This window comes from Lissotriton helveticus, chromosome 2_1 (genome assembly GCF_964261635.1).
Source record: "Lissotriton helveticus chromosome 2_1, aLisHel1.1, whole genome shotgun sequence".
In the NCBI taxonomy this organism is placed as follows: domain Eukaryota; kingdom Metazoa; phylum Chordata; class Amphibia; order Caudata; family Salamandridae; genus Lissotriton; species Lissotriton helveticus.
In genome coordinates this window covers 990,489,867-990,502,915 of record NC_136059.1, presented here as the reverse complement: position 1 = coordinate 990,502,915, position 13,049 = coordinate 990,489,867, and the positions used below count along the sequence as shown (strand labels likewise).

At 50.2% G+C, this 13,049-nt stretch overlaps 1 protein-coding gene across 1 annotated transcript in view; it reads right to left on the bottom strand.

Moving 5' to 3' along the window:
- The window catches only part of SMC5 (structural maintenance of chromosomes 5), a 699,122-nt gene that overhangs the window by 414,982 nt on the left and 271,091 nt on the right, over window positions 1-13,049 (bottom strand). The window lies entirely within an intron of this gene.

The following is a 13,049-nucleotide window of genomic DNA, read 5'->3' as shown; positions in this document are numbered from 1 at the left end:
GGGGGGTTAAAGACCTCATTCACTTAACTACCCTCCCCATCTCCCTGGGAGTCTTCCTCCTCAGGGGAGGGGTGATCCTTCTCATACTCTACCAGAAACTCCAGGAGTTCTATTCTGGTACAGTTGGACCCTGTCCTTATTTGTCTAGCTCTGGGGATCAATCGGATGCGGTAAAGGTGTAGACTTATATCCCTTGGCCATTGCATAGAAAGGGTATTGTCCTGAGACTACGGGAGTGGAAACCTGCTGGCATAGGACTGGCAATTGGTGTTGACGTCTGTAGCAAACAGGTCTAGTGCTAGTTTCCCCCATATCGCAACTACTGTCCAGTTGGTATTGGCTGAGCTCCCACTCATGGCAATTGTCTGTTGCTCTGCTGAGAGCACTCGTTACTGTGTTGTGCAAGCCTGGAACGTTCTCGCCTGTGAGAGACATTCCATGCTCCGTTGTACAGTTCCATAATTCTTGCGCTTCCTGCGAAAGCGTGAGAGACTTGGTTCCCCCTTGTTTGTTGATGTAGAACATACTTGTCCTATTGTTCGTATGAAGCAGTACGGAGGTACCTGTTATCCTTGGTAGAAAGGCTTATAAAGAAAGGCATATGGCCTACAACTCCAGACTGTTGATGTGCTTTAGCTTCTGAGAACTGGACCATTTGCCTTGAATTTGGAGGTCCTGTAAGTGTCCTCCCCAGCCTCCCACAGAGGCATTTGTTGTCAGAATGTAGTCTGGAATTTCTTGCAAGAAAGGGAGGCCTTTGGAAAGATTTTATCCGTAGAACCACCACTACATTACTGCTTTCCTAGCCAAAGGATCCAGACGTTTGCAGGCACTGTTGTTGAAGTTCCTCTTGCAGATGTCTCATCTTGAGCCTGACTAAGGGCACTAGGTCTAATGCTGAGGAGCACATTCCTAGAAGCGATGTGTACCTCCTTATGGAAACAGACTTTTTTCTTGAGATGGCCATAGCCAACTGCCATAGTCTTATCTAGCGTTGTCCGATAGAAAGACTTTGCATTGGACTGTATCCAACCAGACTCCCAGAAATGGTATGATTTCGCTAGGAAGAAATGATGACTTTTTGAAGTTCACAGTCAGCCCCAGCTTGTTGAACAGATCAAGACATGCATTTTGTGGTCTTGGTAGCTTGACTTGCTGTTGGTGCCTTCAGAAGCCAGTAGTCCAAGTAGGGGAATACTTGGTTACCTTGAGAATGTAAGACTGCGGCCACTGGCGTGAGGCATTTTGTAAATATTCTTGGTGCCAATTTGAGGTCGAAAGGGAGGACCTTGAATTGGTAGTGGGTACCAGCTACCGCAAACCTGAGGAATTTTCGATGTATTCGATGGATGGGGATGTAGAAATACGAGTCTTCCCAATCGAGTGAGGTTATAAAGTCTCCTTTGTTGAAGCGACCCAGGATCTCGGCCAGAGTTACCGTCCTGAATGTTTGCTTTCTTAGGAACTTGTGGAGCTTCTTGAGATCCAGTACTGGTCTCCACTCCCCTGTTTCCTTCATTAAGAAAAAACAGGAATAGAAATCCTGACCCCTTTGCAGAGTTGGAACTTCCTCGATCCCTCCTTCTGAGAGCATGATTTCTGCCTCCTTGTGCAATAAGTGAAGATGAGAAGAAGGGGGGGGCTTTGGGTGGAGGAGTGGGAAGTCTTTTTGTGAACTCTAATGTATGACCAAAGTCTATCAGATCCAATACCCATTGGATTATTGTTATGTTCTCCCATTGTTGATAGAAATTGCAAATCCTCGCACCCACAGAAAGGGTGAGGAGGGGCTGGCACCTGGTGTTGATTATTGGTTCCTTCCAGAGGAGTTCTTTTGTGGCCCCCTTGACGAGAGAAACCAGCCGTAGCAGACTGACGGTAAGTAAGGGGCTGGTAGGTCTGCCTGTATTGCAGTCAATAGGTTTGGCAACTGCCTCTGCATGCGGTAAAACCGCGTCCTTTTGCTCCTCTGAAAGGCATCTTTTTATATTGGAGGGTGCCCAATGATTTTGCTGTGTCAGTGTTTATGGACAACAACGCCTTGTCAATGTGCTTGCCAAACAAAGAATCCCCATCACACGCCATGTCTAAAATCTTTTTCTGGACTTCAGGTCTGAAGGTAGGGGCATTCAACCATCCCTGGCGCCTTAAAACTGCTACGCTTGCCAGCTGGCGGAAACCTGTGTTGGCTATATCCATAGCACAGTTGATAGTCTCAAAGACTTCTCGCTCTTCCTCTAGGAGGATCTTCCTAGCTTCTTGTTTCCTATCTTCAGGGATAAGGTCTAGCATAGATGACATATCAGACCAGATCTGACAATCGGAGCGGCTAGTGATAGCTAGTGTGTTGGGTGCTCGGACGGTAACTGCAGCCATGGATGAAAAATGCTTCCCCATAATGTCCAGTCTACGCCCCTCCCTGTGAGAAGGAGTTGAGATAGGGGTGGCTGGCTTTTTTTATCTTCTTTGCTCCACTTGAGAAATGACGGGATCCAGCCTCGTGACCTGCAAGAAGGGAATCCTGAAGAGGAACTGGCTCTAATGCATGTTTGTGCAGTAGGCAAAGCACCTCTTGTTTTAGAAGTGCTAAATGTTCTGCTGACATTGGACGCTGTCTTGGTGGTATATTGGGGGAATGGCAGTGAGCTTCAGGCAATAACCAGATTGGATAATTTGTCGCACCCACCTGTCTGTGGTGATATTGTTCCAGACAGGTAGGAACTGAGTTAATAGTCCCCCGACTGGAGTAAAATGGTCCGGGGAGAGCGACAGGAAGTCATTGTTTTGAGGTGGTGGCAGCACGAGTATTGGTAGTTTTGCGTTTACCTTTGCTGTTATTGCTCCTGTAGCCTCCTCTGTAATGACCTCTGGTAGAGGAGGTTTGTGTGGGACTTTTGTATGAAGTGGAGGCATTATCTGTGTTGAAGCCTCTAGAGGCGCCCCTATAATAGGAGCGACAAAAGGAACGTCTGGGAGCTTGCGATTGCAAGGCTCCCATTGATTTGGCGGTGTCAGTGTCTTTTTCATCTTTTCTAAAGATTAACCACTTCAGGTCCAAATAAGTGTTGTTCGTCAAAGGGTTGGTTCAGAATGGTAGTCTGAATCTCTTGTTTAAACCCTGATATCCTTAGCCAGGCATGTCTGCGTAAAAGGACACTGGTGTTTATGGCTCGGGAGGCTGTATCTGCAGCAAATGGAGGTATTAGTTATTATTTTACCTTCCTGTATAAGATCATGGGCTTTTGATTTATATTCTTCTGAAAGGTGTTGTATTAGGGTCTCTAGCTCATCATAGTGCGCCCTATCGTACCTAGCTTGTAAAGCCTGTGTGTTGGCAATCCTCCATATGTTGGCTCCTTGTGACGCTGTTCATTTGGCTGATAAGTCCAATAGTTTTAACTCTTTGTCAGGGGGTGGAGCATCACCTGATGTTTGAGAGTTTGCCCTTTTCCCGGCGTTGGAAACAACTAGAGATTCTAATGGAAGCTGTCCTTTAATGAATGAAGGGTCAGTTGGGGCGGCCTTGTACTTTTTCTTTATTCTAGGGTTAATGACTCTAGCTCTAACTGGGTCTTTAAAGACTTCAGGAGCATGTTTAATTACCCCTTTTAGCATTGGTAGAATAGAGGTGAACCTTTGGGATATTGTAAAAGTGTCCATGAGGAAGACTTCCTCTATGGGGTCTGTATGTAAGTTTACCCCGTGGTATTGTGCAGCCCTGTGTACTAGCTGAGTGAAACCTATAGTATCTTCTGGAGGGGATGGTCTAGATGAATAGACATTTTCCTGTGGTACATCAGGAACATCTGATGTGCCATAATTTTCCCATGGATCATTTGGGATGTAATGAATAGGGTCTGGTTATTATCACCTTCATTATCTCCTTCGTCACCAGTGGTATCATCAATATATGGAGGTGGAGGAGTTTTTTTTGCTCTTGGAGATGGAACAGGAGAAATGTCTTGTGGAGAAGGTGGAAAAGCGATCCTTAAAGGAGAGGTGGCAATGTCTCTTTTCTTTAAGGGAAGTGGAGATGGTGTAGGTTTGTCCATTTTCATTTTGTTGGAAGGACTAATCCTAAAATGACCTGTTTCTGGGTCTATATCCAGAGTTTTTGTGTAGGATCAGGTTCAAAAAGTAGTTCCTCGGAAGCATGGTGTTTCGGTGTAGTTTTTTTCGGGTCCGAATGCTTATGTGGCACAGTCTTAATTAATTTTATGCTCCTTTGTTTTGGTCTGAGGAGTTTTTGTGGGTTCCGAAGGTTTGGTTGGAGTCTTTGGAACTAGTTGCTTAGTTGGCTCCGATGATTTTTTCGGATCGGAAGTGCTGGGGGTTTTTGGAACCGGTTGTTTTTTCAGTTCCGATGCGTTTCGGAACTAGTGGTTTCTTTGGTTCCGAGGATTTTTTCGGATCCGAAGATTGAGTGTCTTTTGGTTCGAGTGCAGAATGCGCCAGTGCGGAACTGGTCGTCGGCGCGGAGGAACACAATAACTTGTCTTTCGGTTTCTCTTTGGCCGGTGCCGATGATGGGGTTTTGGCACAGACAGAAGGCTGACTAAGTCCCGAGTGGCCTGAAGGCTTAATTGTAGACTTCTCTGCTGAGCTCGAAGGCAGGACGTGGGAAGTTTGTTCATGGTGTGCACCTGGGCCCGAAGGTGAAGGTGTTACCAAAGCCTTTGGTTGGATAGGTGGGGGGTAAGGGTCGACGTCAGTAATTACGACCCGTTGCCCCGGAGTGATGTCTTCGACGTCGGATTCCTTGGCTTCGGAGGCGCAAAGGCTGCTTTCTTCCATCTGCTCCTGCTCCGGTACATCGATGCCTTCCTGGAAGATGTCATCCTGTATCGATGTTGATGATCGAGCCATGCTTCTTTAAGCTTGACGATCCCGGATGGTTTTCTTGGAGCGGAAAGAGGCACAAGCCGGACTGTCTTTGGCCTCGTGTTCAGGTGAAAGGCAGAGGTTACACACCTCATGCAGATCAGCATGTGGAAACTTGGCTCCACATTGAGGACATTTCTTGAAGGTAGTTCTTTCCATGAGCCACGAAGGCCTGATGGCGCAGCTAGGCCCGAAGGCCTGCTTCGTCGACTGGAACGAAGTAGAAGTTTGGGAAGATGCACGTCAAAAGGGAAAACGTGATAGAGACAATACCGAAGAACTGGGTAAGGATTGCGCGTCGAAAGTTAATTCAGTAACAATACCGAACTGTAACACGTGGAACACATCCGAGCCCTATGGCGGAAAAAAACTATCTGAAGATGGAGTCGATGCCCATGCGCACTATTGTCCAAAGAAGGAGTCACCTATCTTGTGAATTCCAAAGACTTTTCCAGGACAATAACAAACTGCAAACATCCGGGCCCAACACCAGATGGCGATATATGCATAGTGTGTGATCTGCAGCTCATATGCCTCGAACACTAGGTTTGCCTCTTAGGCACTACCAGCTATGTAAAAAACCTGGGTGTTCTACTGGACAATCACATTTCATTTTAATCAAAAATCAGTGGTGTGGTTGCCTCCTGTTTCCATATACTCAGGAGTTTGATCTCAACATCCTTGCATAAAACAGCTGTGCAGGCCCTCATTTCTTCTCCCCAAGATTATGGAATTCACTATACTCAGGCATTCGTCAAAACCTTCTTCAGAGTTTGCAGAACAAGTCAGTATTCTTCTTGACATACCCATGGAATCTTCTATCAAACAGCACCTCAAAACATTCCATTTGCTTCAGATGCGTAAGCATACCTAGTATGAAGCCCTTTGCTTTTCACAAAAAGGCCTACACAACACATGCTCTTTCTACATCAAAAAGTTATTCACTGGGGCGTGTTCAAGATGGGGGCTGAGTAGGACGTATCTGCTAGCCGCTCCTGCCCACAGCCGGAGCCTTACCTGCATAGCTTTGTCCAGCGTGTCCCCACCGGCAGATTCCGACTTGGGTGCTGTCCGTGATCCCTGCCTGCACATCTGAGATACCGGGCAGACAGTAGGGGCTGGTTTCGGGCTCCTGGCCCTGTGATCGCGCTGAGGGCGCAGTTGACAGCGGCGGCCCTTGTGAAAGGCGGGAGCGGAGGATACCGCTGAGGGTCCCGGTAGCCCTGGTGGGTCCCGGCTTCGATCGCGGTGCCGTATCTGTGCCGCGGCTGAAATTTTAGTGCCTCCACGGGCCGCCCGGCACCCACTAGTGGCAGCATCAAGATGGCGGTGGCCGCCTACGCCTGAGGACCCGCGGGGCTGGGTGTGCATGGAGAAGGACTGCCGGCAGAGGCCGTCGTGACGAGCAGGAGCAGAGATGGCTGCTGTGGACCCACGTTGCCTTGGTGGGTTCCAGCGGCAGTGCGGGCCGGCGCTGTCCCGCGACCAGACCCTTAAAGACCCACGAGCTGGCAACATCAAGATGGCGGCACGGGCCTGCTTCTGAGGGGTTGCGGCGGTGATTGCCTGGAGTGTGCAACTGCTTGCGGGGAGTCTGGACGCCGAGTGGGCCCCGCCGCTCCTGTCGTGCCTCCTTCTAGGCTGCGGGTGTTGAGGTTTGCACTCCTGCGGTGAGGATCGTGGCTGCTTGAGGGAGCAGCGAGACTCAGGCGCACTGACGGCGGTGCTTGCTTGGCCTGCAGCAGTTGGGAGCAGCGTTTGCAGGCCTGGAACGGTTTTGAGAGGTGAGCGGGGCCTGGCGGCGACTGGCTTGGCACGTCGTCTTCTGGAGGGCTTTTCTGCGCCACTGTATGTGTCCCTGTAGCTCCTACCAGCAACTAGTGTGCCACAGTGAGGGTGGTTGGGACCAGCCTACATCCTTTGGGACAGCGGTGAGACACAGGCGACCTCACTGCGGGGCCCGCTTGACTTGACTGGCTTACAGACGTTGGGAGTAGCGAGGGCGGGCCTAGAGTGACCTCGTGGAGGTGAGCAAGGCCTGGCGGCACCAACTCTCCGGATACCCCTGGTCGGGGACATCTGCGCAGTACTCCTCGCATTTTCACTGAGGGCCTGTCTACCTATCACCTCGCAGCTACTATCAATGGCCAGCAACACTGCGGCTGGGACAGTTGGTCCCGCTCTACGTGTCCCCTTCTGCTCTGCTAGACATTGAGGCTGAGGCACAGATAGTTAGGGTGAAGCTGCCATCTTGGAATCCTTCGTGAGAGCCCGGGTCTGATTTCAGAGATCTTGACGACTGACCGGGGGCTCAGCTTAGCCCTTGCCTACGGACATTAACTCCAGCTGTGTGACCGGGTCGCCCCTGGTTACTGTGTGAGATGCCACTGTTGTGAGAGCCTTTCCTGTGTTGCCAGAGGCCAGCAGCTAAAGCGAAGAGACGAGATCAGTCATTGGAACGTGGTTGGTGGCAGGGGCGCTCCACAGCCTTGGATTAGGAACACCATCAAGGAGTGCTGGGTGCCGTGGGTTGGCGTTGTTAGCGCTCCCTTACCTACAACCAGCTACGCGGCCTTTCTACATGGTGGCCTCCAGAAGCCGAAAAGACAGGTCCGTCAAAGACTTATTTCTCAAATCCGGAACTGGGGGAGCAGACACTATGTGGCGGGCGGGTGGGGCCGCAGACCGGCAGGACCTGGCGGAGGCCGATGGACCTGTCACAAGCACTGTCCTGGAGTCGCTCTTTGCATACCGGAGCATGGAGTTTCATGCTATGAAAAAGGATCTTACGGACGAAATCCGAGATATTGACTCTGTGGGAGGACGTGTAGATGACTTGGAGAACCAGACGGCGGTCATGGACGAAGAGGTGTCTCAGCTTCAACAGGAGGTGCTACACCTATGTGAACAACATTTAGCTCTTCAATCCCACACAGAGGACCTGGAGAACCGCTCTCGTAGAAACATCCGGATACGAGCGGTTCCACAGGGATTGGAGGCTCCGGATATAGAGGCCTTTGTCGTGGACCTGTTCCGCCACGTTTTGGGAGGTCCCCCTGACCAGGAGATCCGACTGGATCGCACACACCGAATGGGCCTCAGGAGATCGGCGACGGCTCCACCGCCTGACATTCTGACATGTGTTCATGGTTTCAAACTTAAGGAGCGCATTCTGCGTGAGGCACGGTCTAAGCACCCTATCGAATTCCGCTCATGCAAACCGCTCCTCTTCCAAGACCTAGCTGCCTCCACTCTTCAGAAACGGCGCGATTTCCCGCCTATCACCACATTCCTTCGCTCTAAGGATGTTGCATACTTCTGGGGGCACCCATTCAGGCTCATTTTTAAATGGGAAGGTAAACTTCGCCAAGTCTGCTCAATGGAGGAAGCGTCCTCTCTCTTGGCCATCCCGGGGGCGGGCCACAACGGTCCTGGGAAGCACGTCAGCCCCGCTCGACGCGAGGACGGCAGCCGATGGCGGAGAGTGGGGGGCTCACTGCCGGTCTCTCGCCCAGACACAGAAGCTATGGCCAAGGAACGCTCAGCAGTTCTCCGATCTTTATCAGAGGACTCCACCCTCACTTCTGCTGACTTATATGGGCACTTTCCGTTTTGAATGTCCTCTATCTTTGCTTCTCTCTTCCAGCTTCCCGGTGGGACCACTCCACTCCAGTTGATTGGGCCAGGTCCGGGTTGGGGAGGGGGCAGCGGGGCTCCTGCTATCCATCCCACGTCTCACCACAGGCGGTTCGCCTGGGACATTTGTGAACTCTACTCATGACAGTTATTCTTGTTTGGTTAGTTCAGGGTATTTCTTTCAGTGTTTCCTTTGTTTATGGGGTTATCTCCTCCTTCTACGATGTTAGGACAGGCTCACCTACTAGGCCCCTTTACTTGTCCTAGGTTCTTCAGACGAGTGCGGTTAGCTGCTGCAACTTTAGATTCCCGCCCGCATGTTTAATTCAAGAGACACACCTCCTAATGGCCGGTAACCACCGCCTTCGATCAAGGGCATTTCCAATTCAAATGTTCTCATCCGCCACTTCTAAGACAGCAGGGGTTGCCCTCTTGGTCTCCTCCCGTTTCGCAAGATGTGTGGGTAGCAAACAGGTTGAAATTAAGGGGCGGTTTCTGGCCTACACCTTTATTTTAGACACTCACACGTTTGTACTGGCCTCGGTTTACGTTCCCAATAGTGGCCAGGAGGGTTTTATTAAGATGGTCATTCAGGACATGACGGGTTTGCCAGACCGGACAGTCTTGTTGGGAGGGGACTTTAACATGGTCTTAGATGGGGACATGGACCGATTTAGGCAATTTTATGCATCATTATACTCAGCTCAGGTATTGCCTGACACTGAACCGACTCGGTACTTACAGAGAGCAGCCACTTCCACACTGCTACCGTCCCACGCAGCGGAGCTGGAAGCCCCCATTCGAGTGGAGGAGGTTATCTCTGCGATTGCCCGTCTTAAGCATAACAAATCTCCCAGCCCGATGGGTTCTCTTCAGGTTTTTATAAGAAATTTTGTGGAAAGTTGCCCCCTATTTTCACCTGCGTTTTTAATTCCGTCGGATCAACAGGGTCTTCTCCCTTCCACTATGTTAGAGGCCTTAATACCTGTAATACCCAAGCCTGGGAAGGATTACTGTTTCTGTGGCTCGTACCGTCCAATATCACTTCTTAACGTGGACTTAAAAAGATATTTACCGGCAGCTTGGCGACTTTCCAAATATCTCCCCGGCTTGATAGACCCGGATCAATCAGGCTTCGTCTACGGACGACAATGCTCGGATAATACTAAACTACTTCTCCATCTGATGGATCGCTCCGAGCGCTTCCTGGCTGAACGCATGATCCTCTCTGTCGACGCCGAGAAGGCGTTCGACAGGGTCCATTGGCCGTATCTCCGAGCAACCTTGATTCACTTTGGCCTTCCTGATCATTTCATAGCCTGGATCTTCCAGTGCTATGCTAATCCTACAGCTACAGTGCGGTTGAATAGGGTGGTGTCAGCGGCCTTTCCAATACATAGGGGGACTAGGCAGGGCTGTCCGCTGTCGTCGCTGCTTTTTGCCCTATATATGGGGCCCCTAGCCCAACTTATTCGGGATGACCCATCGATCCGAGGGGTGTCTTTTGGAGAGTCCGAGCACAAACTTTGTCTTAATGCCGATGACTTGGCGACGACCCTGGAGCGTCCTCGAGAATCCCTGCCGGCCTTCCTGGATGACTTAGCTCAATTCGCCATGGCATCGGGCTTTCAGATAAATGTGCATAAGTCACAAGCTCTTAGCTTGTCCCTGGAGCCTGGGACGTTGGAACTCCTTCAGCGGGTATTTCAAATTCAATGGGTCCAGGACGGCATCACATATCTGGGCCTCCGGGTGGCCCCCACTGTTTCTCTCACCAGACAAATGAACTACTCACTTCTATTGAAACTAGTGCGAGCCTCACTCCGTAAATGGAGGCCTCACTCCCTCTCATGGATAGGGTGCATAGCGCCGGTGAAGAAGGTGTTGTTGCCTCAAATTCTTTATCTCGTTCACACTCTCCCATTGATGCCTCCCACTGGGGTCCTACGAACCCTGCAGAGGGACATAGAGCGATTTATTTGGCGGGAACAAAGAGCTCGGATGCGCCGCAATCTCACCTACAGAGATCCGCTGGAGGGAGGTCTAGGGATCCCAGACTTTTTGGCGTACTGGCGGGCAGCTCAGCTATGGGCATTGGTAGAATGGTCTCTACCTGAGTCACATTGGTTATTTATAGACAGAGCTCTTGCGGCTCGCACTCTTTGGGGGGGGTCCCCTTTCTTCCCCGTCAGAGTCAACATCACAGTTTATATCTATCAGAGGTGACCCGGCTCATTATGGCAGGTTGGGACAGGACTGTGACTGCTAGAGGCCATACAACATTCCCGTCCCCCATCACACCCCTTGTGAAGAACCCGGACTTTACACCTGGCCTTGACTATAGAGACTTTCATCATTGGACGACAGATGCTACTCACTCCATCGGGCATTTCTTTGATCTTACGGGCCTTCGCCCGTTTGAGGATTTCCGCACTGATCTTGGGCTTCCCGAAACAGAACGATATCATTATCTCCAGATTAGACATTGGGTGTTGCAGGAGGGGGTGCAGGAGGGTGCGGAGCGGTTACTTACATCATTTGAGAAGTGGTTAATCTCGAGGCACAGCGATGCACGCCTGACGTCAGACCTGTACAAATTTATGAGGCCCCCCCCAGACACTGCGAAAACCTCTGGGCAATCGCGGTGGGAGGGTGAACTGAGAAGGGAACTCTCATCGAAGGAATGGAAGGACATCTCCCATTGGGCCCGTCGCACAGCTCGCAATGTGGAATCCATTGAAACAGCCACCAAATTGGCCACTTGGTATTTGACGCCTGTACGGCTCCATAGGAGCAATCCCTCACGTAGCCCGTTGTGCTGGAGAGGTTGCGGCGTGCTGGGCACTCTTACTCGCTTGCTCTGGGACTGCCTTCCCTGGGGACATATTGGTCACAAATACTAGACGAGATTGACTCCCAATTAGATACACAGATCCCAAGATTCCCAGCCTATATCCTTCTTGGCCTCCCCAACGACCTCACCTTCCCGCTTCACTCTTGGAGAGGCGACTTTAGGAGCAGCAGTACAGAACGTCCTAACACACTGGGGCTCCACGATGCTTCCCACTCGACTAGGCTGGTTACACAAATTGTGGTCCATTCTGGGGATGGAAAAGATTTCTCTTTCCCTGACCAATCTGGAGGCCTCCTTCCACGAACTCAGGACCCCTCTTGTAGCACTTTTGCAATCTGAGTTTACAGAACTCACATGTCCCAAATACCTTAGATTACTACGTTTGACAGATCCCCCACTGGCGCCCACTCCTGACACACTTGATCCTTAGCTGTTCTGGGCCTACCTATGTAAATGTAAATGTAGTATACTTGTAAAGCACACAGCTGCCCCAGCAACGGGGCGTCCCGGCGCTGTATAACTCTGGGGAACCCGTCCTGGCTTTCCCTGTGGGATGGTCCCTTGCTGGGAGTCCCCAAGGTGGAGCCAGGCATCCCCGGAATTGGTGGGGCCGTTGTGGAGATTAGGCAAGCTAATGCCCAGAGTTGCCGAGTGGAACCCCTGATTAGAGTAAGCACCGAAGCGAGAATTATCAAGTCCGCCGACCAAGGTCCACGACCCTGCCGCGTCGGGAATTGAACCCTGGTCCCGGGCTGACTTCTGCTCTCAGGCCTGCTGCCTCTAACCAGTGAGCCACACTACTCCACTTTTACCTATTGGGCTGCACTATCCCTATTGCGCAAGTTCACCTTTTTCTTTGAGGAGGAGGAGGAGGAGGAGGAGGGGGGAGGGGGGTTTTGTATTCAAGTTTATTGTTCCTTTTGCCAACTGCACGATAGTACTATGCCGGGTTGTTACCCGATGATTGTGGATGTGGAGCACACTGGCTCATTGTTCTTTTGTGGAAAATCAATAAAAGACATCTTAAACCAAAAGTTATTCACTCCCTTCCCACGTGCCACCTTCGCTCAAGCTTGCAGAACCTACTGTTGATCCCCAAGATCACCAAAGTATCAGGGAGGCAGACTTTTCTTCTACCTGTCAGCTCAACAGTAGAATTCCCTATATCTGCATATTTGTGTCTGGCCAATCACATGGGTTTCAGACGGAAATTAAGAACCTGGCTATTTCAATGGCCTTGACTGCATCTGCCCTTTCTCTCTAGGTTGAGCTTGAGAAACTTAGGGCCTGATGTAGGTAAATCTCATTTACCGACTTTAGAATACCGAATTTTACCGATTCGGTATTCTAGATTCGGTAAATGAGATGTAGGAAATAATTCGGTTATTTTTACAGAATCGGTATGATTCGGTAATTACCGAATCGGTATTTACCGATTCGGTAATTGCCATTGATTCCTATGGGCCTATGGGTTAAAAAACATATCACTAGTAAAGTTGTATTAGACTGCACAAATCTAAAGTGTACTACAGTAAGCATTTATTCACTGTTCAATTTATATTGTTTTGTCAAGTCAAATACAATTTTGGATCTGCATACCCCACATTATTAACATGAAATTACTCAAAGATTTGAATCCTTTTTCAAATATAAAGTGGATGAGCTATGATATGCTTGT